This window comes from Hylobates moloch, unplaced genomic scaffold, assembly GCF_009828535.3.
Source record: "Hylobates moloch isolate HMO894 unplaced genomic scaffold, HMol_V3 SCAFFOLD_2, whole genome shotgun sequence".
NCBI classification, from domain to species: domain Eukaryota; kingdom Metazoa; phylum Chordata; class Mammalia; order Primates; family Hylobatidae; genus Hylobates; species Hylobates moloch.
Genome location: NW_026652277.1, coordinates 52,331,476 through 52,355,533, shown reverse-complemented (window position 1 = coordinate 52,355,533; position 24,058 = coordinate 52,331,476). Strand labels below are relative to the sequence as shown.

General features: G+C 37.0%; 1 protein-coding gene and 1 pseudogene across 1 annotated transcript in view; both read left to right on the top strand.

Moving 5' to 3' along the window:
* The window catches only part of CFAP299 (cilia and flagella associated protein 299), a 701,860-nt gene that overhangs the window by 22,031 nt on the left and 655,771 nt on the right, over positions 1–24,058 (top strand). The gene's annotated exons all lie outside the window — the stretch shown is intronic.
* LOC116466361 (small ribosomal subunit protein mS25-like) lies at positions 13,017–13,591 on the top strand (annotated as a pseudogene).

Genomic DNA, 24,058 nt, shown 5'->3' with positions numbered 1-24,058 from the left:
AGGGCAATAGGCACACATGCAGCGTGTCTGACATAGGTGACAGCTCCATTTCTTCTTCAACATTGCTCCTACTCCCTAGGGTTCTTCTTCCCGAGTTCCCAGGCACCTTATTTCCCTTAGTATGTCTTTCTCTTTCAGGGGAAATCTTGTCAGGTCTGTTAAAATCCAAAAGTGTTTGTTTGTTTCTTCCAAAATACCAACATTCACATATGTATGTCCCTAGAGCAGTGGTTCTCCAACTTTCATCTGCATAAGAACCACCTGAAAGGCTTGTTAAAACACAGATTGCTGTCTTGTGAATTAAAAATTCACAATGTAATGCTTTGGTTCATAGTAGGCATTCAGTAAATGTTAGTTCATTTTTTAGTTCTAAATTTTTAATGATCCACATATTTATTCTTTCTTTCCTTCTTTCTTTCTCTTCTTTCTTTCTTTCTTTCTTTCTTTTCTTTCTTCTTTCCTTTCTTTCTTTCTTTCTTTTTTTCTTTCTTTCCCTCTCTCTCTTTCTCCTTCTCTCTTTCTCTTTCCCTTTCTTTCTTTCTTTCTTTCTTTCTTTCTCTCTCTCTCTCTCTCTCTTTCTTTCTTTCTTTTTTTTGAGACAGAGTCTCACTCTGTCACCCAGGCTGCAGTGCAGTGCCACAATCCTGACTCATTGCAACCTCTGCCTCCTGGGTTCAATCATTTCTCCTGCCTCAGCCTCCCGAGTAGCTGGGACTACAGGCACGTGCCACCATGCCTGGACAATTTTTGTGTTTTTAGTAGGGACGGAGTTTCACCATTTTGGCCAGGCTGGTCTTGAACTCCTGGCCTCAAGTGATTTGCCTGCCTCAGCCTCCCAAAGTGCTGGGATTACAGGCGTAAGCGACCGCACCTGGCCTGATTCACATATTTTCTTGATTTAAGTTTATCCCGACAGTCCCCAGACTTTAGGTTTCAGTTCTCATTTATCAGCAGGAGTTTCCTTGGATTCATGAATTTAGAAGGAAGAAAATCAGGAGAATATTTTACCCATTTATTTATACTGTATGAAGAAGCAAAATGTAACATACTTGCTACCCACGTCTACATGGCATGGACAAGAGACATTGTAATGTCACCACAGTGGTGCTACATTTATATCTTTAGAAGATTATTCCTTTCAAACATTATTTGAAATGTTCTGAGGAAAAGAGGGTTATTCTGTAAGAACTAAAAGCAAATGGCAGAGTCTTGCTGGCAAAATCTGCTAGAAGGTTACTCATGCTATTGAGAGGCCAGTACATTTGCTAGCCGTGAGTCACTGATGAGAAGGGAAGTAGTCAGGGACTTGGTACAGTGAATTATCAAAGAATTTTGCCTTCCACAGAAAAAAATCATTAAAGAGGAAGGAATCCAGTAGGCCTTTATCAACTGCTAAGGGTTCTCAAAGTGTGATCCCAGGACCAGCAGCAACAGCATTACTTGGGGTCTTAGAAATGCAAATTCTCTGGTCTCACCCCAGATCTTCTGAACTTTGAGCATGCAGCCCAGAAATCTGTTGCAGCAATTTCTCCAGTTGATTCTGATGAACAGGAAAGTTTGAGAACATGGTCTTACAGCAAGTTTTCTAAATAAAGTAACAAAATGATTAGAAAGTGCATTGACCTAAGATTTGAGCTGTGAGTCTGGTCTACCATCTCTAGCAGAGCCTTTCGTAAGGACAATTAAAACTAGCAGATGCTCAAGAAGAAAGGTCCCATAGCTCTCCTCTGGAGTGTGGGGATTCTCAGCCCTGATCGTGAATTAAAATCATTGGGGGCACTTAAAAGGAAATATTTTTCTGTTTTTTACAATAATAGTAATAACAATAAAATACTGTTCCAGGCTACCTCCTAGCAATTCTTATTCCGTTGTCATAGGTGGTGCCCCTTGTTTCCGTATTTTTGAATTCTTCAGCTGACTCTAATGTGAAGGTCTGAGTTGTGAGTTACTGTACTAGAGACTTGAGGATGGGAACATGGCAAAACTTAATACTGTGAGAGAAAGTTAGTAATATTTCCTTAAAGCACGATTTAATTACATACTGGATAATAACATCTACCATTTAGCTGAGTTATTAAAGCTCATGTCCCAATGAGGAGACTCTACAGAATGCAAACCACTGTCATTGTTCCTAGTATGAACAGGCTGTTCCTAATATGAAAGGCTGTTATGCAGCCTTTCCAAGGCTCCTGGGCATTAGAAATGTCTACCCTTAAATCAAGCCCACCACCCCCTTTGCAACTATTTTCTTAGGGGAAAATAAAAAAGTTCATGGAAAGAACTTTGGTTTCAGAGTGTGACAATCTGCACTGTGGCAGCTGCCTTGCCATTAACAAGCTCCATAATGGCCAGACATGGTGGCTCACACCCATAATCCCAGCACTTTGGGAGGCTGAGCAGGGAGGATTGCTTGAGCTAGGAATTCAAGACAAGCCTAGGCAACATGGCAAGACTCCATCTCTCTACAAAATTAAAGAAAAAACTTAGCCGGGTATGGTGATGCACACCTGTAGTCCCAGCTACTCAGGAGGCTGAGGTGGGAGGATCACATGAGCCCAGAAGGTTGAAGCTACAGCGAGCCATGTTTGTGCCACTGCACTACAGCCTACATGATGGAGCAAGACCCTGTCTCAAAAAAAAAAAAAAAAAAAAAAAACCAAAAACCCAGAAACCAACAAAACAAAACAAAATAAAAAAACAACTTCACAATAAGTCAAATAACATAAATGTTGTGCACCTGTTTCCTTATCTGTCTTGCTCAATAAGTTTCCTCCCAGCTCAGAAATCACAGCTTTGCTCATAGTTTCGGTTCATGGAAACTGGCTATTTGTACATTTATGTATTATTAAGAGACCACATAGTCCATTGCATCATAGCTCTCAATCCCCAAGTCTTAGTCCTTTGGCTTTTTCATTTATTAAAGTTAAACTTTTGCTTTTTGGTAAATAAGACAGATGGTCTAAGGGAAATTCAGAAATTGGCAGAATTATGTTCATACTGCGAACTAAGAGACTCCATGTTATCTCATCCAACTGTAAAGTCACAAAAGCCACCAGGAGCAACCCATTAAGTTACCTGTAAAATCAAGTTTTCATGAAAGAAACAGAATTGCCCATAGAAAGTAAGAAGCGTCTCAGGCTGCATTTTTTTTTTAACACTACTGATAGATGTGCTTCCATTTGTTTTGTGATTCTTTCTTATTATGAAGCCAATTTATAAACTAAGACTGAGAAGGGATTGGATGCAGTACATTCCTTTCCTCTCATAAATGATGGTTGAGACAGTATGTGATTCTGAAAGGTACCATATGAAGCGTATCACGCAATTATTATGCTCCACCCATCATGGTTGGTTTCAACTGCTGGGTTTGGAAATCTTGCAAGGATCGGATTCTAAATGGAGTACTTAGGAAGGAGACAGATACGGCCTCTGTCTTTATTACCTTGTACTTTATCCCTCTTGCATTTAATGTTGTAAATATTCCTTCTGCTCTACCATAAAAGATATTTTTCTTTTATCATCTCTGTCTCTCCTTCGTTTCTTTCTTCTTTCTCTCTTACTCTAATGTATCTTCAACTATTAACCCAGAAGATCTCATTTGAAAGTTTCATGTAAACTTATTTTTGTTGAGGCACAGGTAAATCAATAAATGCCAATTTTTATTTACATGATTTTGACAAACTTTGATTCATGTGTGTGTGAATATATATATACAGACACACACACACACACACACACACACACATATATTTGCTTCCTCCTTAGCAAAACCGTCTTCCCTTTAACCAAAACACGGCCTTGGAGGTAGTCACATGACCCAGTACTGGAGGATGAACCAGGAAGAATTGGACCAGAGGAAATAAGACTTCTGCTAGATAAAGATGCACAATAGCTTCTAATTAGCATGACAACTGATTGTTACCAGGGAACATGGAAATTTATTTAATTTCATTTAATTTCAACAAAAATTCTTTATGTAATTAGCAAATGGGACTTAAAATGGTATTTTAATTCAGTAAGTAGAGCCTACATTATACCTCTCTTATTTGGATCTATGTAGTTTGTAAGGAATGATTTTTGGTTATAACAGCCATTTAAAACAATATATTGAAACATACTGAAATTAGAAACAGCTTTCAGTAGTTATACTGGAAATTGTTAGACGAAATTTTTTTAAAAAATAAAACATCCAATCATATTGGTCTCAATAAAATATTAATAACATTAGAGAGCAAAATTATATCAACTATTGATAAGTAGCAATTGTTTAAAGTATGGAAATTGCATTTTACCCCATCTTTTTCAGTTTCCATCTCATGTGTATTTATTACGCACATGCTATATATAACGTATTATATATATAATATATTGACATTTTATATTCATATAGGAGGACCACTTTTCTAGAGGATAATCTATAACAGAAAATTGGTAATGAAGAAAGACCCTAAGTGGATGAATGAAGTTAGTGGAACTATTCACAAACAGAGGCAGCTGCAGTCCTTTTATGAAAACTAAACAACCAAACCAAAAAACTAAGGAACAAAAACTCCTGTTGAGGGCTTAGTAAGAAGGATATTGCTTTAATTCCGCAAGAGAGATACAAACTATATATCAAGATGTGTTCTCCAACTATTAGTTGTGGAGTATTTCAAATACATAAAAGTTTGTCAAGTAGAGTTACTTTGGTGACATAATTTGTGTGGCAGCTAAGAGGCTTGGGGAATTGGATGCCTAAGAGACTTCTCACAATCTATTTTATGTTCACTAAATATTTTATTATATTTAGTCATATCTTCTGTATTCTATCATATCTGGATGTAAACAACAAAAATTTGGGGTGAGGGCAGTTTCAAGCTAAAAAAAAGATGGATGGATTAATAGTGAGATAGATGGGTAGGTAGATGGATTAGGACTATTTTAGCACATACAACTCTAGTCCCAAGTCTCTGTATCCTTTTAAATCAACTTTATTAGTAAAAAATTGTTTGAGCCCACAACCTGAATTTTTTATATTTATTTAAAAGTTATATATAAATACCACTGTATCAATACATAATTATCAGCAATACATACAAAAAAAGTGTAAAATATTTTATACTGGTTTATAGCATATCTAATGGGACATTTTTCTTGCAATAGTCAACATTTTAATCTACTTTATCTTCTATCTTTCATCAGGAGATGTAATTCTTGTTCACTGACACTTTTTGAGATCCTTCCTACTGTGTTCTAAGTACTGTGTTAAGCTGTCTAGGTGATTGTCATAGGAACTGTCATATCTCGCCTACTGTGTGCTTAGTACCTCTGAAAAGGACGCAGCCTACACACAATAGCAGCTATTAATGTGGATATATGGTTCAATGCGGACTATGGTTGTCATCTTTTTATCTTCCATCCAGAGAGTACTGCCTTCTTGGAAGTAAAGGAGGTAGTAAACTGAATGCTAAGGTAGAGAAGTTTAAAAATCATATATACACAAATGTATGTGTATATTTTATACACTAAATCTAAAGTATTTCATTAAGATCAATAGTAAGCATCATAAATAAATGTTATAAATGAGGAATTTATAGTATATTCCTATTAGGTCTCAATTATAATTAAAATTAATGTGTATAATACATGTAAATTATTAGTGTATATTTTTAGGTAAGTAGGCTAAGGACAGGAACAAAATTCAAAGTCCATCTGAGAACTTACTATGTTCCAAGTACTGTGATAAATTTTTCTATGTGCATTTTCTCATTTAACTCTAAAACACCTGATAAGCTAGGTACATCTGTTACTCCCAGTTTATAAATAAGAGAACAGGCTTAGGAGAGATTTTGTAATTTTCCCAGTATGATATAGCCACAGAAGGGCAGATACAAGATTTAAATCTACATCATCCTGGTGAGTAGCTAAGGCTCTGGGATCAATTCTAGATTGATTTTCCTTCCTCTTTACTAATATGGTTGCTTCAGTGCTTCGTTGAGATTAAAATCAACAGGATTTAAATACCATTTATAGGGGCATGTCCAGATAAGTCACTTGTAAATAAACATTCTTGTGGTTTGCTTTATTATGAATTAATGATAACTTAGGCTATCAACTCTGCCAAATTTTAATATACATTTGATAACTGTTTTTATAACAGTTAAAGCTTGACTTAAAAAAATGTATGAGTAGGTAATTGCTAAAAATATGAAATACAACCTGCCAGGCTAGGAGACTAATTGCTTCAAGCTTCCTTGTGAGTACATGTATTTCCTTTATTGAAGCACATAATGCAAAATATCTAAGAACAGAGCTGATGCTGTATTACAGATTAATCTTCTCCTTCTGGTGAAAGAGTTTAACAATACTCTAAGTGTAGCGTCTTTGTCTCTTTTTATCTCTCAGTCTCTTTCTTTGTCAGTGTTTCTGTCTCCTGATATATTAAACCTCTTAAAAAAGACAATATTTTTGTGGAAAAACTTCATGGTCATACTCCTTGTGACATGTCCTGAGTTCTGGAGGTCACAGCCTGGGATCAGGAGGTTGTCCCCAAACTCAGTCCCCTCTGTGGTAAAACACTAACCTGTCAGCTGAACTATTGAATTAGTGCCTCGGGAACATAATTCCAACAAATACAACCATATGTGGATGATACATGGATTTTGGACAGAAGCAGAGAGACTTGCTAAAAGTTTCATAGTGTTCCCAGAACCAGTTATATAATTATTGACTTTTATTACTTTGGTATCAGCTTTGTGCCAAATGTGGGCAGTTTTTATTTTTTAACCCAATCTGTAGCAAAGAGATTGCAGAAGCAGATTTCTATGTAGAAGGGAAAAAGTAGCCATACGTGGTAAGTATTTACATTTTATGATGTGGGGGATACCTACATTAAGAATTTAATTTGCCTTTTGCAGACAGGTATTCTGTTGTATTATTGATATTGTTACAAACTTATTGCCACTTATTCTCAGTGATGAGACTAACGGTTTTTTATACTTTTGATTGCTATGTAAAATCATGTTATAGAGAAACTTGTTTAATTTTTATGGAATCAAAGACTACTGGTCCTGTGATTGGTTAGGTAATATAATCTTCTCAGAATAAATAGTAACAACAGCTTTATTTTAGCAGGCAAGTAAGAGTTTTACTATGTAGAAGTATAGTAGTCAAAGGAAACAATTGTCCAAACAATTTATATTAAAGAACAGAAAACAAAAAGAAGAAAAAAAAGTTTTATTAGAGATAATCATGTACATCATGCACTTTATGACAACGTTTCAGACAATGATGGATCACATATACAATGGTGGCCCCATAAGATTATAATATAATATTTTTACTAAACTTTTTTAATGTTTAGATATGTTTAGACACAAAAATACTTACCATTGTGTTACAATTGCCTACAGTATTCAGTACAGTAACATGTACAGGTTTGTAGCCTAGGAGCAATAGGCTATACCATAGAGTCTAGATGTGTAGGAGGCTATACTATCTAGGTTTGTGTAAATACACTCTATGATATTTGCTCAATGACAAAACCACCTAACAATGCATTTCTGAAAATGTGTCCTTGTCATTAAGCAACATATGACTGTATTAGTGAAAACTAGATTTTCACCAGATGACAAATCCAGATAACTAAGTTCTTACATCTGAATATAGTACCTGCAACTGTTTCATTTAAGGCCAAAACATTTTAAATAATTATTTTAAAAAAGCATGATTAAGAAATAAAACTGTCTCTCTTTGAGATGACATAGTTATATATATATATAAATAGAAAATTCTAAATAATCCACTGAAAATCTATGACTAATGAACATCAGCTAGATCATGACATACAAATCAATATGTAAAAATAAATAATATTTCCACATTTGCAATAAACAGTCCAAAAATGAAATAGAGTAAACAATTTTATTTACAATAACCTCAAAAGGAATAAAATTCTTAGTAAACAATTTCATTTACAATAACCTCAGAAAGAATAAAATTTTGAGGAATAAATTTAAGAAAAGAAGTGTGATACTAATACTCTGAAAACTACAGAACATTATTGAAAGCAATTAAAAATCTAAGTACATAGAAATATATCCTGTATTCATGGATTGGAAGACTTAATATTGTTAAGATGGCACTATTCCCCAAATTGATTTATAGATTCAACACAATCCCTATCGTCAGCCTAGCTGGCTTCTTTGTAGGTCCTACAATGCATATGGAAACTCAAAGGACCTAGAATAGCCAAAGTAATTTTAAAAAAGAAGAACAAAGTGGGAGGAGTTGCACTTCCCAATTTCAAAATTTACTATGAAGCAATAGTAATCAAGACAATATTGGCATAAGAATATGCATATAGATCCATACAATAGCATCGAGAGTCCAGAAATAAACCCATATGTCTGTGGTCAGTTGATTTTCACTGAGGGTGCTAAGACCATTCAATGAGGAAGGAAGAGTTTGTTCAATAAATGGTGCTGAGACAACTGGAAAGTCACAGGAAAAAGAATAAAGTTGGACTACTACCTCATACCCCATATGAAAATCAACTTGAAGTGCATCAAATAATTAAATATGAATGCTAAAACTATAAAACTCTTAGAAGAAAACTTAAGGATAAATTTTCATGACCTTGGATTTGGCAACGGTTTTCTAGATGCATTACAAAAGTATGAACATCAAAAGAAAAAAGATACATTAATTGGAGTATCAAAATTAAAACCCTTTGTGCTTCAAATGATATTATCAAAAAAGTGAAAAGACAACCCTCAGAATGACAGAAATTATTTGCAAAACATATCTGATGGGGAGATCATATCAAGAATATGGAAATAACTTGTACAATTCAATAATAAAAAGACAAATAACCCAGTTGCAAAATGGTTAAAGAATATGAAGGGACATTTTTTTCAACAAAGATACAGAAATGGCCAAAAGGCACATGAAGAGATGTTTAATATTTTTAGTTATCAGGAAAATGCAAATCAAAACCACAATGAGATGCCGCTTCACATTCACTTTGTTGGTTATAATAAAAAGTCGGAGAATAACAAGTGTTAACAAGATGTGAAAATGTTGGAACCCTTCTAAACTGCTGGTAGGAATATAAAATAGTGCAACTAGTTTGGAAAGCGGTGTGGTGGTTCCTCAAAAATTTATACATGGAGCTATCATTTGACCCATCAGTTACACTCCTAGGTATATGCCCAAGAAAAATGAAAACATGTGTCCACGCAAAAATGTGTACATCGATATTATAGCAGCATTATTCATAATAGCCAAGAGATGGAATCAACCCAAATGATTATCAGCTGGTGAATGGATAAGGAAAATGTGGTATATCTATATAATGGGACATTTTCAACCAGTAATAGGTATGAAGTACTGATACATGCTACAAGTTGGATAAAATATTATATTAAGAGAAATAATTCAGTCCAAAAAAAACACATATTACATGATTCTATTTATATAAAATGTTCAAAATAGGCAAATCTGTGGAGATGGAATGTAGATTTGTGGTTGCCTGGGGCTGGGGGTGGGAGTTTGGGTGTTTTGGGAGGTGAAAACTGGAGTACAGGGTTTTTTTGGGGGATACTAAAATGTTCTAAAACTGATTATGTTAATTGGGTGGACAACTCTGTGAATATACTAAAAACTATTGAATTATAGACTGTAAATTCGTGAATTGTGTGGTATTGTGAGTTATATTTCAGTGAAGCTTTTGCCAAAAACAGTACTACTTCTGAGGCAACAGTAACACAATTTTGGTATTAAGTATTCAGCCCTCTCCACATAGGTTTTTCAGTTGTATGTGTACAAAATAACCTTAGATTTTAGGCTTTTTTTTTTTTGAAAAGGACTTTATTTCATCTGGATGAGCAAATGTCCAGTGCACTTCCAAAATAGATTCATTTAAACTTGGTTTGTGACTTATTAGCATTGTGAAGTTAATGGTTGAAAAGGTCAAGAGATATGAAATAGGAGAACAAATTCTTTAGACTTTTTCCCTTTTAAAACAGGTGCATCCTATCCTGAGAAACAGTTGGCGTAACCCCTGTATCCATTTTTGTTGTTGTTGATATCTCAGCAGAAAATACTATTTTCAGAAAGTATTGTTTTGCCTATGAGTTGTACATTTACAACCTATCATTCTTACCCAGCTATGAAAATGATCTTAGGGCACTGCACAAGAATCCTGAGTTGCTGCTGTAAGAGCTGATTCTGTTTGCCTCTTGTCTCTCTTTGCCTGTGCATCTTTCTACTTAATAAATCTGAAAAGTGTATTAGTCACAGTGGTTTTGGATTCTGCTTTCCTAAAGCTCTATTCTAAGTGAGCTGTTGCACTTCTAAACTAAAATTTCCCTGTTCTTTGCCATCTTTCACCCTGTGCTTTTCCAGACCTAAAATGTCAAAGTATCAGGCAGATGAAATTACATTTGGAACCTAGGTTTGGTAGGAAATGACTCCATGCTTTCAGGAGATCTGTAGTTTCATTATTTTTTTAAATAAAAAACAAAACAAGGGACTGTTAATAAAAGATTCACTGAATCCAGTCCTTTGTCTCAATTAACTACTGTATTTAGATAAAATACTTGATGCTGTAAAATAAAAGCAGTGCAGGCTATTTGCTGAGATACCTGGACAGTTATAGTAGACTAGATTTTTGCTTAATAATTATTTAGAGGACAGGGGTTTTAGGTACACTTGGATATCCTTGAATATCTTTGTGTGTGTGCGTGTGTGTGTGTGTGTATTTGGACTAAAGTGGCTAAAACACTTCTTCTGACCCCATTTGGCAGAAGGTAAAAACGATTTTCTGTTTGCAAGGATCTTATGCCCATGGAGCATCAGGCAAGGACATTCTGTTACGCTTCTTAAAAGAACTGGCACTACTGATCCCTTAACAAGAAGTGCACAGAGTCATATTTTTGTGATTGGCAGTATATTCTTTATTGCCTTTATTTTTGTTTTCCCTCCTCTCCATGTATTGTATTGTGGACCTACATGACTCCGATTATGTCTTACTGTGTTGCTGAATATGGCTAGAGAAAATGTGAGAATGAGTACTGAAAAAACAACTTACCAGAAATCAGGACTCCTTCTGGCTTCCATCACTAGCTCTGCCACACTCTCTGGCCTTAGATAAAATTCCCTTCACTCAACTGATATTTTAAAACACATACCATGTGCAGGGTACTGTCTATATGTCTAGCCTCATTGAATCTCAGTTTTCTCATCTGTAAAATAAAATATGCAATTTAAGCTGTAAACCTGATTGATTATTCTGCGACGATTCAGAGAGCAGAGGTTAACACATTTGACTGTTAGAGTACCTTCCCCGCCTCCCCCATCAGAATTTTTACTCTTATTTGCAAATTCCATAGTACAATCCTTACTCACTGAGATGTCCCCTATATCCTTAAGTGGCACTAATAAATTCGAGTAAATGTGCTAAACTAAATTGAAAGTCATTTTCAATGAAAATTCTGTTTGTATATACAGCCTTATGGCAAAGTCACCAGTTGAGTTGTGAAACTGAGCAGCTTATGATAGAGTGCCACAATTCTAAAATAGCTGGAAATTTCTTACAATCTGACTATAAGGGATATAAGATACTTTCCTATTCTTGAAAGACTGTTAGATTTTATTCCATTAGCTCTTCTATTTTACTTCTCTCTTTCAAGAAAAAAATGACCAAATGCACATAGAAAATAATGTGGTTGTAGCCCAGTAGTTGTTGGCTAAAGTTCTTAGTTTTGGAGACAAACAGAACATGGGCCATGAGCCATTTTAGAAACTGTCCTTTGGCCCTGCTTGTGGATGCTTCAGCCCTGCTCAGGGTCAATATGCTTTCTCACAGTGGGAGATGGACGGAAGTATTCCTGCCCCCCTGCCCCACCACTTCTTTTTTTTTTTTTTTTTTTTGAGACAGGTCTCACTCTGTCACTCAGGCTAGAGTGCAGTGGCATAATCACTGTTCACTACAGCCTCAACTGTCCAGGCTCAAGTGATCCTCCCACCTCAGCCTCCCAAGTAGCTGAGACTACAGCGTGTGCCACTACTCCTGGTTAATTTTCTATTTTTATTTTTTTATTATACTTTAAGTTCTAGGGTACATGTGCATAACGTGCAGGTTTGTTACATATGTATACATGTGCCATGTTGGTGTGCTGCACCCATTAACTTGTCATTTACATTAGGTATTTCTCCTAATGCTATCCCTCCCGCCTCCCCCCACCCCACGACAGGCCCCCATGTGTGATGTTCCCCACCCTGTGTCCGGGTGTTCTCATTGTTCAATTCCCACCTATGAGTGAGAACGTGCGGTGTTTGGTTTTCTATCCTTGCAATAGTTTGCTGAGAATGATGGTTTCCAGCTTCATCCATGTCCCTACAAAGGACATGAACTCATCATTTTTTATGGCTGCATAGTATTCCATGGTGTATATGTGCCACATTTTCTTAATCCAGTCTATCTTTGTTGGACATTTGGCTTAGTTCCAAGTCTTTGCTATTGTGAATAGTGACTCCTGGCTAATTTTAAAAATTTTCTTTACAGTGGAGATTGTGGGGGTGGTCTTACTATGTTGCCCAGGCTGGTCTTGAACTCCTGGGCTCAACCAATCCTCCAACCTCAGCCTCGCACAGTGCTGCATTACAAGTGTGAGCCACCACACCCGGCCATCCTTCTATTCTTCTTATTTCTTCCTACCCCAAATCAACATGGATAGGTCTCCATTTGTTCTAAGAAGTGCTGTGCTGTTGTAATTAGCTTAATCAAATGGATCTTTGATGATCCATTTATTAATTCATATGTTTTTTCTTCTAGACAGCAAAGGACTGAATTTTGTTAAAACCCACCCTTTCTCAGAAGGCATTTATAAAGAAAACAACCTCCACAATGAAACAAAAATTCAGGGGAGATGCGGTGTGAGGTCTGCTCCGGGCCGTGGTGGGTGCTCTTTGGCTTCTCTCCTCTGTCGGGCCTGTGGCCACATGTCCCCCAACCCCCCACCGCCACTGCCCCCATGCCCATGAAGGGCCGCTCCCCCATCGCCACACCCTGCAGTACCTGAGCCAGGGGGAGATGGTGTTCAAAGACTTGGCGAAGGTCATGACAGTGAATTACAAAACACATGGGGAGCTGGGTGAGGGAACCAGGAAATTTGCGTTTTCAACATATCTTAGATTCAATACAAAATCCCATGAGTGCAGATCATGATGTTTAAGGACAGGATGCCATCATCCTTCCTGTCTCCACACCCACCAATACTTAGATTCTGGGGAGCAAGTCCTGTTGGATGTGAAGACCAAGAACAATAAGGAGGTCGTCGAGTCCATCAAAAAATGTTGGGGAAGAATGAGGAAACCCCCAAGAAAGAGGAGAAGGAGAAAAAGCAGCTGTCTCACCCAGCCCCCTTTGACCCTGGAAAGTACTGCCTGCAGGATTGTATTTGCAAAGTGGAAAGACAGGTGCCCTGCCTGGGCCTGATACCCAAGGAGATGGTGGGGAAGTGCAGAGCCACTGTGAAAGTCAGTACCCAGGACTAACACCCAAGGTCATTGTGGGCTGGGGTGATTGTGACTGACCAATAGGGAGACTGGCATGGGGTTACCTTGGCCCCAGGTAAGCCCTCGGTTCTGTCCTTGAAAACTCTGGAAATCCTTTTGCAATAAAAGGTTCCCATTTACACACCTGTGTAAAAGGGCTTGGGGAGAGGAACATCTGCAGCCGAGCTGCTAAATGAATATCCCTGCTCCTTGGGTAAATAAAAGGCTTCCCAATCACTGCAACAAAACAGCAACAACAGCAACAACAACAACCACAACAATTCACGACATCCCAGGTTTTAGGCAGCAGAATCATCTGGTGGGACTCAGTCTTGATACTTTCCTGTATGTGTCTGCTTGGATTTTTCTCATTTTGGTTACAGTTGCCATCACTTCTATTACCATCCCCCTGTGCTTGTACAATCCCTTGCCCTTAGTGAGAAGGCCAACTTCTTAAAATACTTTTTTTTTCTCTTAAATACTAAAGTAGAGTCAAGGGGATATAAACAGATTACAAGAAACACAAAAATCCTGCTTACCAAGCACTGTCTGTTCTGCTATCACTATTATTGAAATCTGAAGAAACTTTGAGTTTTCAGTAATCATGTACAAATAAACAATCATTTCAGTAGGAAAAGGTAGGAATAGGGGCTGAAAGTATTCAGATTCAAAATAACAAAGTTATTTTAAGAAGCAACACTAATGATCTTTGGCTGGGATTTCAGGTAGACTGCCAGGGGAGTTTTGGCTGGCAGGCCTGATGCCCTTCAAATCACACCACATTACAGCCTTCACCTGTGGGTGAAGTTGATCCTGCAGGGCACCTTTGGCAGACAGAAGAGAAGCAGTGACTGGATCTTGTTCTCTGTCTGGGGAGACTCAGGCAGGAGTGCCACCCACAGGAGGTTGAGCTAAATGCATTACTCAGAGAAAGATAAAGCAATATAGACAGAAGAAAAGTACATCCTCAAGCCAGAAGCAACAGTCAACAACATAGCTAAGAAAATAGGGTAGAATATGGGGCAGAATAGCAATGTTAGAGTGTAAATGGAAGAATGACAAATTTCACCAGTGATACAAATGTCAGAAGCTGGTTGGGATGAAGCATATAGATCAGGTCAATTTGTTCTGGACCAAACTCCTGAACAGTGATTGGAAGCTGGCAGTTCTCTGATGTCTTGGGTGCAGACCTCATGGGTTGAAGAGACCAACATTACTTAGAAAAAAAAGCAGAAAACCTGGTCTTTGTTTTATGCAGTTCATTTCTCACAGTTAACTTTACTGTTTAGCTATGACTTGTAGAAAGCTGTAATGTATTATCACTGTTCTTCAATAGAGAAAGTAAGACAAACAAATAAATGGAAGAATTAGAATTGAACCTTGATTTTCTAAAAACTAGACCCGCACTGGGTATTTGTTGAGTATTAGCTTTTCAAAAAGATTGTGTTACTTTTTTCTTGATCAAATCAAAGGATTTAGTAAATTTTTACTTCTGTTAGTATCCAAAGACCTACATAAAAAGTACATTAGCCCTAAAAAGCTACTAATTAGAATTGATAAACATATGGAGGAACAAATTAGTTATGTAATCATGTATATTATAATGGTCAATAAATTATATAAACCTATATAGTATGGAAATATTTTGTAAACATAAAATTATTCTTCACTCTTGAATAATTATGCAGGTCAATCTTCCAGAAATCAGTGGGAGTTTTACTTTTATTTCTAATTACTTATATTTTTAGTCTGTTTTAAATTAACAGTTAGATTTCCCTCTGTGTATGAATAATTAGATACACAAGTTTTAGGTTAATTAGAGTGATTGCCAATAGTCACATTGTTTTTGATAGCTTCCATTGTAATAATGCTTCAAGGTGATTACTGGTTCTTTAACCTGTGTAAGAAACAATATTTCTTTTTTTAAATTTTACTTTAAGTTCTGGGATACATGTGCAGAACGTGCAGGTTTGTTACACAAGTATACATGTGGCCATGGTGGTTTGCTGCTCCTATCAACCCATCATCTAGGTTTTAAGCCCCACATGCATTAGGCATTTGTCCTAATGCTCTCACTCCCCTTGCTCCCAACCCCCCGACAGGCCCCGGTATGTGATGTTCCCCTCCCTGTGTCCACGTGAAGAAACAATATTCTTGAACTACATTAAAAACTCAGGAATCGGTTTTATGCTACATGTATACTTTTCCTGGAATATGTATTCCACTGGGAAACGTGAAACCACATGGGTGTTTTGCTCTTCAGGGCGGTTATTATCAAAGGCTCTAAAAGTACTCTGCAATCAATTTTTATTGTCAGCCTTTTACAAAAATCCTCAAAGTCCACTAATTGGCTCGTAAAACTACATGGTAAAAGAAAAGGGGAAAATTAAGCATTGTGCATTATACGTGATATCGTAAGTGGAGACCTAATCTATCACTATTAATGCATTTAGTTATTGACAGGCATGCGTGTATAGTCACATTTTAAAGCTTTGGTCCTAATGTTGTCACAGACTCACTGGCAGCCATGGCAGTGGTGTTGCTCCTCTGTCTCGATATTCTATCATGGAAATCAGGGATACTAACACTGATGAACTCTGAGAGAAAACCATTTACAAAGAAATTTGAAATTCTGAGAATAATCGACAATCTTTTTAAACAAAAGTGCTGGCAGTTATATATTGGAATATTTACATGATAGGAGATGTTCTGAATGGATGTGGAACAGGGGAAGTTTTAGGAGGGCGAGGTAAAAAAAGAATCAGAGGCTGGGAGTGGTGGCTCATGCCTGTAATCCCAGCACTTTGGGAGGCCGAGGGGGATGGATCACCTGAGGTCAGGAGTTTGAGACCAGCCTGGCCAACATGGCAAAACCCCGTCTCTACTAAAAATACAAAAATTAGTTGGGCATGGTGGCATGTGCCTGTAGTCCCAGCTACGCAGCAGGCTGAGGCAGGAGAATCACTTGAACCCGGGAGGTGGAGGTTGCAGTGAGCCAAGATCATGGCACTGCACTGTAGCCTAGGTGACAGAGCGAGACTGTCTCAAAACAAACAAACAAACAATCAGAAAAATAAAAACATTAATGAAATCCTGGCAAAAAAGACAACAACTGAGCACGCTTTAATGTGGTCACACAGTACATATTTGTGTTGTGTCTATTAAATAAGTTTACTTTTAAAGGCCTTCTGTTGAAACACAGTAGGTAGTTGGAATTACCTTCTCTTGGTTATGAAATCAATGTATTTGTGTGTCAACCACATCATTTTGGCAAATGATAAGAGTATCTATTTATAACAACTTTTCATTTTTATTAATAAATATGTTCTGAGATATCAGTATATTTCAGATTATTTGGCATAATTACCCGTAGTTGTGTCTGAACTTTCCTAAAAATAATACCCATCTTATCCATTTTTGCATTTGAAAATTAAACTGCTGGTGGTACATAAATTTATTTTCTACAATGACAACAGTTAATGTCCTTCTAAGTTAATATATGAAGGACCTTTTCTATCTCAATAAGTAACATCCTTGGTTCCAAATTAGCCATTTTAATTCCACTGCCATATTGTTTCTTAGAAATCATGCCATGTTTTTGGAAAATTTAATTTCACTTATTATGTGACTGGCTGGCCATCTGGGCATATATTCTGGAGGAAGACTTTTAAAATAAAGCCATTCTTAACAGCCAGAATGTAGAAAATAGTCCAAATTTCTAAGTATCTATAGATGAAGGAAAGAGTATCTTCTTGTACTATGTTCTAGGGCCCTATACCTGAAATTGAGTCTTTACAAGAAGATAAAGTCAGCTGCAGCCCTACTAGCTGAACTGAATGCAGATACAGATTGGTGTAATAACTGTTCAGAAGCTCCTACCCATAGGCTAAAATTTATCCAAGCCAGATATATAAGATAGTCTTGTTCAAAATTTATTTTCCTATTTGTGACTAGTATTTCCATTTCCTGTTTATTTCAATTAGCTGCATGTAAAGCAGTTCTTTTTGAAACTGTCAATATTAGATCCTGGAAGGTAATTAATTCCATAATCTAGTTGTCCATATCTTCCATCTGTAAGGTGTATATGTTGTGTTCGAATGATGGCTTTGAACTGTATCCTTGCATTTATTTTTGCATCTCTATGGGATTGTGGTGTGTGTGTGCATTGTGTGTGTGTGTATGTCTGTATCCTATAATACAGCAACCTGTGGTCTGTTCATGTCAAATCCTTGAAAATTTTGGAAAAAGAAAATGAAGAAGACAGGTGGGAATAAAAGCTAGTGTAATAGGTAAGAGCTGGGAAGTATATACATATTCAGTATATTTCAGCTATAAATTCACAGATTACTTGAGACTTTATGTTCATTATGCCAATATGTTGCATTCTGAGGAGATGGGGCATAGTCGCTAAAGTGGTGTGATGCTGGGAGAGTGGTTGGGAGCAGAAATGATGATAATGAGCCACTCACTAAGATTTTTATGCCAGAATGGCCAATCACAATAGAAAACACTCTCAGACTATAGCTGGCCTGCGGTTTCTTCTGACTACTTTCTATAGTTTCCTTGAGGTACTAAGTGCTTTCTTATGGGAATCAGTGGACTCAGAGAAGCCTATTAGAAATAAATGTAGGTACAGTTGGTGTTCAGTTTCAACAACATTCTCTGATTTTAAATTCCTTTGGGTAGCCTTTTTAAAAATATCAAATGATTAATTTTATAAAACTTCATTGTTTATAAGTGCATCTATAATTACAAAATTATATTTTAAACTTTGTGTAGTCTTCTAGACTGTCAAATGATTATTATAAAATTGTTTTCATAATTTTATATATTTGTATTATAAAACTTGCATTTTTTCATCATTAAATCTTTACTGAGTGGAACCTGGTAGGTTCCAGGTGCTGTTACTGATTCTGAGCATATAGTAGTGATCACTAGGCAGACGTTATCTTTGCTACATAGAGTCTGCATTCCAACAAATGAATTTGACCAATATGTGACTAGTATGATGCAGCAGATCATATAATAAGATGTAATGAAGATTGACTTGGTTACTTTGGCCTGGGACTTTAGCATATGCCCTAAGGTATCTTTGACATCATGATACCAGAAGGACAAAAAGGAGCCAGCTATTCAAACACTGGGGCAGGAAAGGAGAGATGGCATTCTAGGCCAAGAAGACATGACCAAGCATAATAGATTCTGGGAAGAGAAAGAAAACAGCATGGCCATCAGGTAGAGTGGGATTGAGGTAGCGTGAGGTAAGAGATAAGACCAGAAAAACAGCCAGGATGAGAAGAAATATAGGGCTTCATAAGCCAAGGGAATGATTTTGGATTTTATTCTAACTGCAGTGGAAGTCAATGAGGATTTAAATGGGAGAGTGACATGATCTGATATGCATTTTTAAATGAAATTCTCTGGCTACTGTGTGGAGTCTGGATTAAGGAAGGAAGCAAAAGGGAAAGTAAAGAAGCCATTTAGGAGGCTATTATAGTTGTCCAGGCAAAAAATGATGACTGGGTGCATTGAGATGAAATTAGTAAAAAGGGAAAGCAGTGAATGGATTTTATATATATATATATATATATAGAGAGAGAGAGAGAGAGAGAGAGAGATATGTTACATAAGCTACACTAGCTGGTGGATTAGATGTGCAGTGTGAGGCAAAGGGGGAGAGGTTATAAATTAGAAGAGGTGTGGGCCCAGGATTAAGCTCTGGAACATCCAAACATGTAGAAATTTAGCCAAGGTGGTGGAATTAACAAGTTACGCTAATAAGAACAGGTAGTATGAGTGCAGTATGAGTGCGGTATTATGGAAGCTAAGAGAAGAAGGTATTTTATGAATGACCAGCAAGCTGTGCTTAATGCCACTGAAAGGTCAAGTACATTAGAAGTAGAGCCACATCCCTGTGATTTGAAAACAAGAAAGTAATTGGCGACCTAGAAAAAAACAATCTTAGTCAAGTGGTGGGGGAAAATTTTGGTTGGAGAAAGCTTAGAAGAGAACAGGGAGATGAGGAAGGGGTGATGATAAATATAGATTACTCTTTCAATAAGTTTTTTTAATAAGGTGAAAATAAAAATGACAGTAATTGAAACAAAACATGGGGTCAAAGGAGTTCACTTCTTTTAAAGACATGAGATTCTAGAATGTCCTTGTATGCTGTTGGGGTGACCCAGAGTGGGAGGAATGGATAAAGCTTGGGAGAATGTGACTGACAGCAGGATGAAATCCTTGGGAAAGTGAGAGAGGATGGTATCCAGAGAATTGGAGGACATAGGTTGCATATGATAGGAATATTACATTCATCATAACAAAGGACAAGATTAATACCTAAGAACAAGTGTAGGTAGGGTTGTATTGGGTGGGTAGGTGGGGTGGGGGCGGGGTGATGCTCAAGGGAATGAGGAGTAAGACCGAAGGAAGATGACAATTTTGAATAGGAAAAAATATGTAAAATAGATTAAGAAAAAGAAAATAAACCACTCAGACAGTGTGTTGGTATTGCCAAGTATGTTGAGACTTGTGGTCGTGAATTAATTTAGTAAAATCCTGTGCTTTCTTCCAGCAAAGTGCACGATATGACAAAATTCCACTGTTTTCCTCTCTTCTGAGTGATTTCCTGTAGGCTAAATCTGAACACTTGTTGAAAGTTTTAAGTTAGAATATTATCACAGAATTTTGAAGCTAGATGTGCCATCAGAGGCCATACAGTCCTAACTCATTGTTTTCCAGAATACAAAATTATTTCCTATTGATTTCTTAAAACACATCATTCTTGCATTCTATGGTATAGAATCAATTTTTTTCTCATGCATTTTCCACTCTGTACACCAAGCTTGTCAAACTTGCAGCCCGTGTGCCATGTGCAGCCCAGGATGGCTTTAAATGCACTCCGATACACATTCATTCATAAGCTTTCTTAAAACAATGTAAGATTTTTTTTTTTGCGTTTTTTTTTTTTTTTTTAGCTCATCAGCCATTGTTAGTGTTAGTGTATTTTATGTGTGGCCCAAGATAATTCTTCTTCCAATGTGGCCCAGGGAAGCCCAAAGATTGGATACCCCAGCTGTACACTCTGTACATACATACATGTTATCATAGCTCCTGTAAATTTTAATTTTTCTCACTTGTTTACATATTTATATCTCCAGTTTGCTTAGTTCATCTTCGTCCTTTCCTTCATTCAGCCAACTACCAGTTCAGGTCCTCCTTCTGTCTTCCCTAAATGATAATATCCTTGAAGATTTAAAGAATAAGGTGTTATTTTTTGGTTGCACTCTCAAAGCCTAGCATAGTTCCTGACTCTTTGGTGACTTTACCTTAATGAGGTAATTTACATTACTGATTACTGAGGTAAATAAGTTTTACTTTTGCTTCAGTAAGTGAGAGTGAGTAGGAAAGATGGATCAAAACATTTTTATTGTGATTAATGAATCTGTAGCCAAAGAATATTTGATATCCTAGAGAAGTAGAGCTGAGCATGAGTTGAATTAGCTCTTAATGGAATCGGCACCACTTCCTTTAATGCTTCTCTTAGAAAGTCTAGTGATTTTTTTTCCCTTTCTGTATCTGCTTAGTTGTGACTGGAGTTGTATTATTACCATGGCTGCAGAAATCTTGAGTACCTGATGAGCTTTGATATTGTACTCAGAAGCTAGAAAGAAGATGTTGGTTTAGAATAGATCAAGCTCTTAGGAATTCTATAGAGATTATCACGTATTTTAGAAGAACTGAATATATTTCTCAGAGAGGCAGCCTATTTCCACCTCATCTCTGGGGTTTCAACGATGTCTCCTTTTATTTTCTCCTAAGGTTTTATCTGAATTTCTTTTTTATCCTCAAGTCAGTGCCTCATTATTTGAGTTTATTATGTACCAGAAAGGTTTCATTAAAAACCAACCATGTCATTGTATTTCTTATTTTGAGCAGGTAAAAGTTCGGTCTAAAATGAAAATCTTCTGACTTTTGCTTCAGGGTAAAAAGTGTGCAATAAACTTGAAATCATTCTCCGGCTGTAAAATTCTTTCCCCAAAGGTTTCTTAAGTACATCTCCCCTGCAGCTACTCCTAATTTCAACCTCCCCTTTTCTTCTGTCTCCTGACCTAAGATGTCTTCCTACCTCCTCCAGTCATTTACTGCTGTCAGAATAATCTTTAAAACTGTAGTTCTGATGATCACGTCTTTGCAAACACTTCTTTCGGCTCTCTTTTGCTAGGAGGGTATGGTTAAAGCTTCTTAAATAGACAGACCACAGCGTGGTCTACTTCTAACTTGCCCTTCCATTTTTCTGCCCTCTTGCATATATCCTGCACTCTAAATAAATTTCCCTCATCACCCTTCCCTGAACATACCTCTCGTTTTCTCACCTTGAAACTTTAGCACATGAGATTCAGTCACATGGACATTTATTCAGAGTCCCAGCTCCCCATCTCAGTACTTCATATTCCGCATAAAGGCCATGTCATCACATTTTCATGACAACTTCCAGTTGGAAGTAATTTTTCACTCATCTGAATTTGCATAGTGCTTCAAAATATCTGTTTATCAAAAAGAATTCTGACTTGTGCTCTTATTACATTGGTTTTGCTAAGTGCCTTTCTAAAATGTAGGTGCTAAAATTAGGTTGTTTTTCTTGATACCCCTCATATGGATTATCATGCCTTTCACCTTGTTTCCAAAATGAATGACTGAAATATATAGAAAAAAGTATTTTATTTAGCAAATACTTTTGAGGGATCATTATGTTCCAGGTACTATGTTAGATGCTGAGGATATAGTGGTGAAGAGGGTTGACATAGTCTTTGCCTTTATGTGCATAGATTCTAATAAGCAGTATAGACATTTGTCAAATACTTTATAATAATCAAGATATTGCAACAAATGATAAGTGCTTTAGAAAGTGCTCTAGGAACATAGAAGACTACTGTATCTCGATCTCTATACTGAGATCTATAATAGGGAGCTAATAGGTAAATGGAAAAAGTGTGTACTGTGAAAGAATGTCCTAGACAGCGGGAACAGCATATTTGAGACCCAGCCGCAAAAGAAGTGGAGGCTCCTTTCAAAACTGAAAAAAGTCTGGTGTGGCTGGAACATGTAGCGTGTGCAGTAGAGGGTATCAGATGAAGGTCAGGATGTGGGATGACTTATACGCCATGTCAAAAAGACAAAACAAAATTTTATTTTATCCTAAGGGTAATGGGGAACCAATGAAGGTTTTTAAAAGAGGCCTGGTGAGATCCGTGTTTTTAAACAAACACTAACTACATTTTGAAGAGTTGAATGGAAAGGGGCCAGAAGAGTATAGGGAAACCAGAAAAGATTATATTCTTGGAGTTTAGGTGCCAGACTTTGGCTTAGGCAAGGAACCAATGTCAATTAGGTTGGAGAGAAATTTAGGCCTTCAAGAGAAGTATTTGAGAGATGGAAATAACAGGCCTTACATTTCAGGGGTGATGGAGAAGTAAGGTTCAAGACTGTCTTCCATGTTTCTCACATGAACAACTGAGAGGAGAGGAACCTGTGTGTTGAAAGAGGGAACACTGGAGGAGGAACAAGATTAGAAGACACAAAAAGAGGAAAATTTTCATTTATACATGTTATACATCCAAATGGCATCTGCTGGGCAGTTAGATCTGTGATTGGAAGACTGACCTGGCTAATTATATAGATAGAGGAACCATATGCATGTAAGGCAGTAAGTAGAGCAATGAGTGTGGGTGAGAGCTCCAAGTAACAAAAGTGTAGAGTCAGCAAAGGGTCTAAGAGAGAAACCTGAGACTCTCCAACTTTTAAAAGCTAGGTGAGGAGAAAAGGAGCTAGCAAAGAGAACTGAGAAGAAACAGCTAATGGAAAACCAACCAACCAACCAACCAACCAACCAACCAACCAACCAACCAACAAACCTCAGTGCAAAGTAATGTGACAGAAGCTAAGAGAGAGAATTTCAAAGAGAAGGGAGTGATCACAGGGTCAAATGCTGCTAAATGTCAAGCAGTATGAGGACAGAGAAAATGTCTGTTGGGCATAATGGCAAAGATGTTATAATTGACTTTGGTGAAAATCGCGGAGCAGTGCATAAAAACAGACTGGAATATGTTGGGCATAAAGTGGAAGGTAAGGAAATGGAGACAGTGACTGTAGACAGCTCTTTCCAAAAGCTTTGCTGTAAAGGGCAGGAAAGCCTATAGCTAATGTTGTCTGTGCAGGTGAGGGTGGTTTTTGGATCATTTGCTTATTTTTAAAATGGGAAAGGAGCTGGGGTGGGGAGGGAGAGGAGAGATAAATTAACAACAAAAAAGAGAGGGAATGATTAAAATGAGAAACCCTGAGAAGACAGAAGGAGATTGAACCTGTGTAGTGAAGGTATGGGAGGAGGTAAATCTCTTCCTTTACACAATGGAAGAAGTAAAACGTTGATATGAATGTGAATAAGCTTGTATACAGCATTTGACTGCGGGAAATCTATTGTGATAACTTACTTCTTTTGGGTATAAGAGTTAAGTTTATC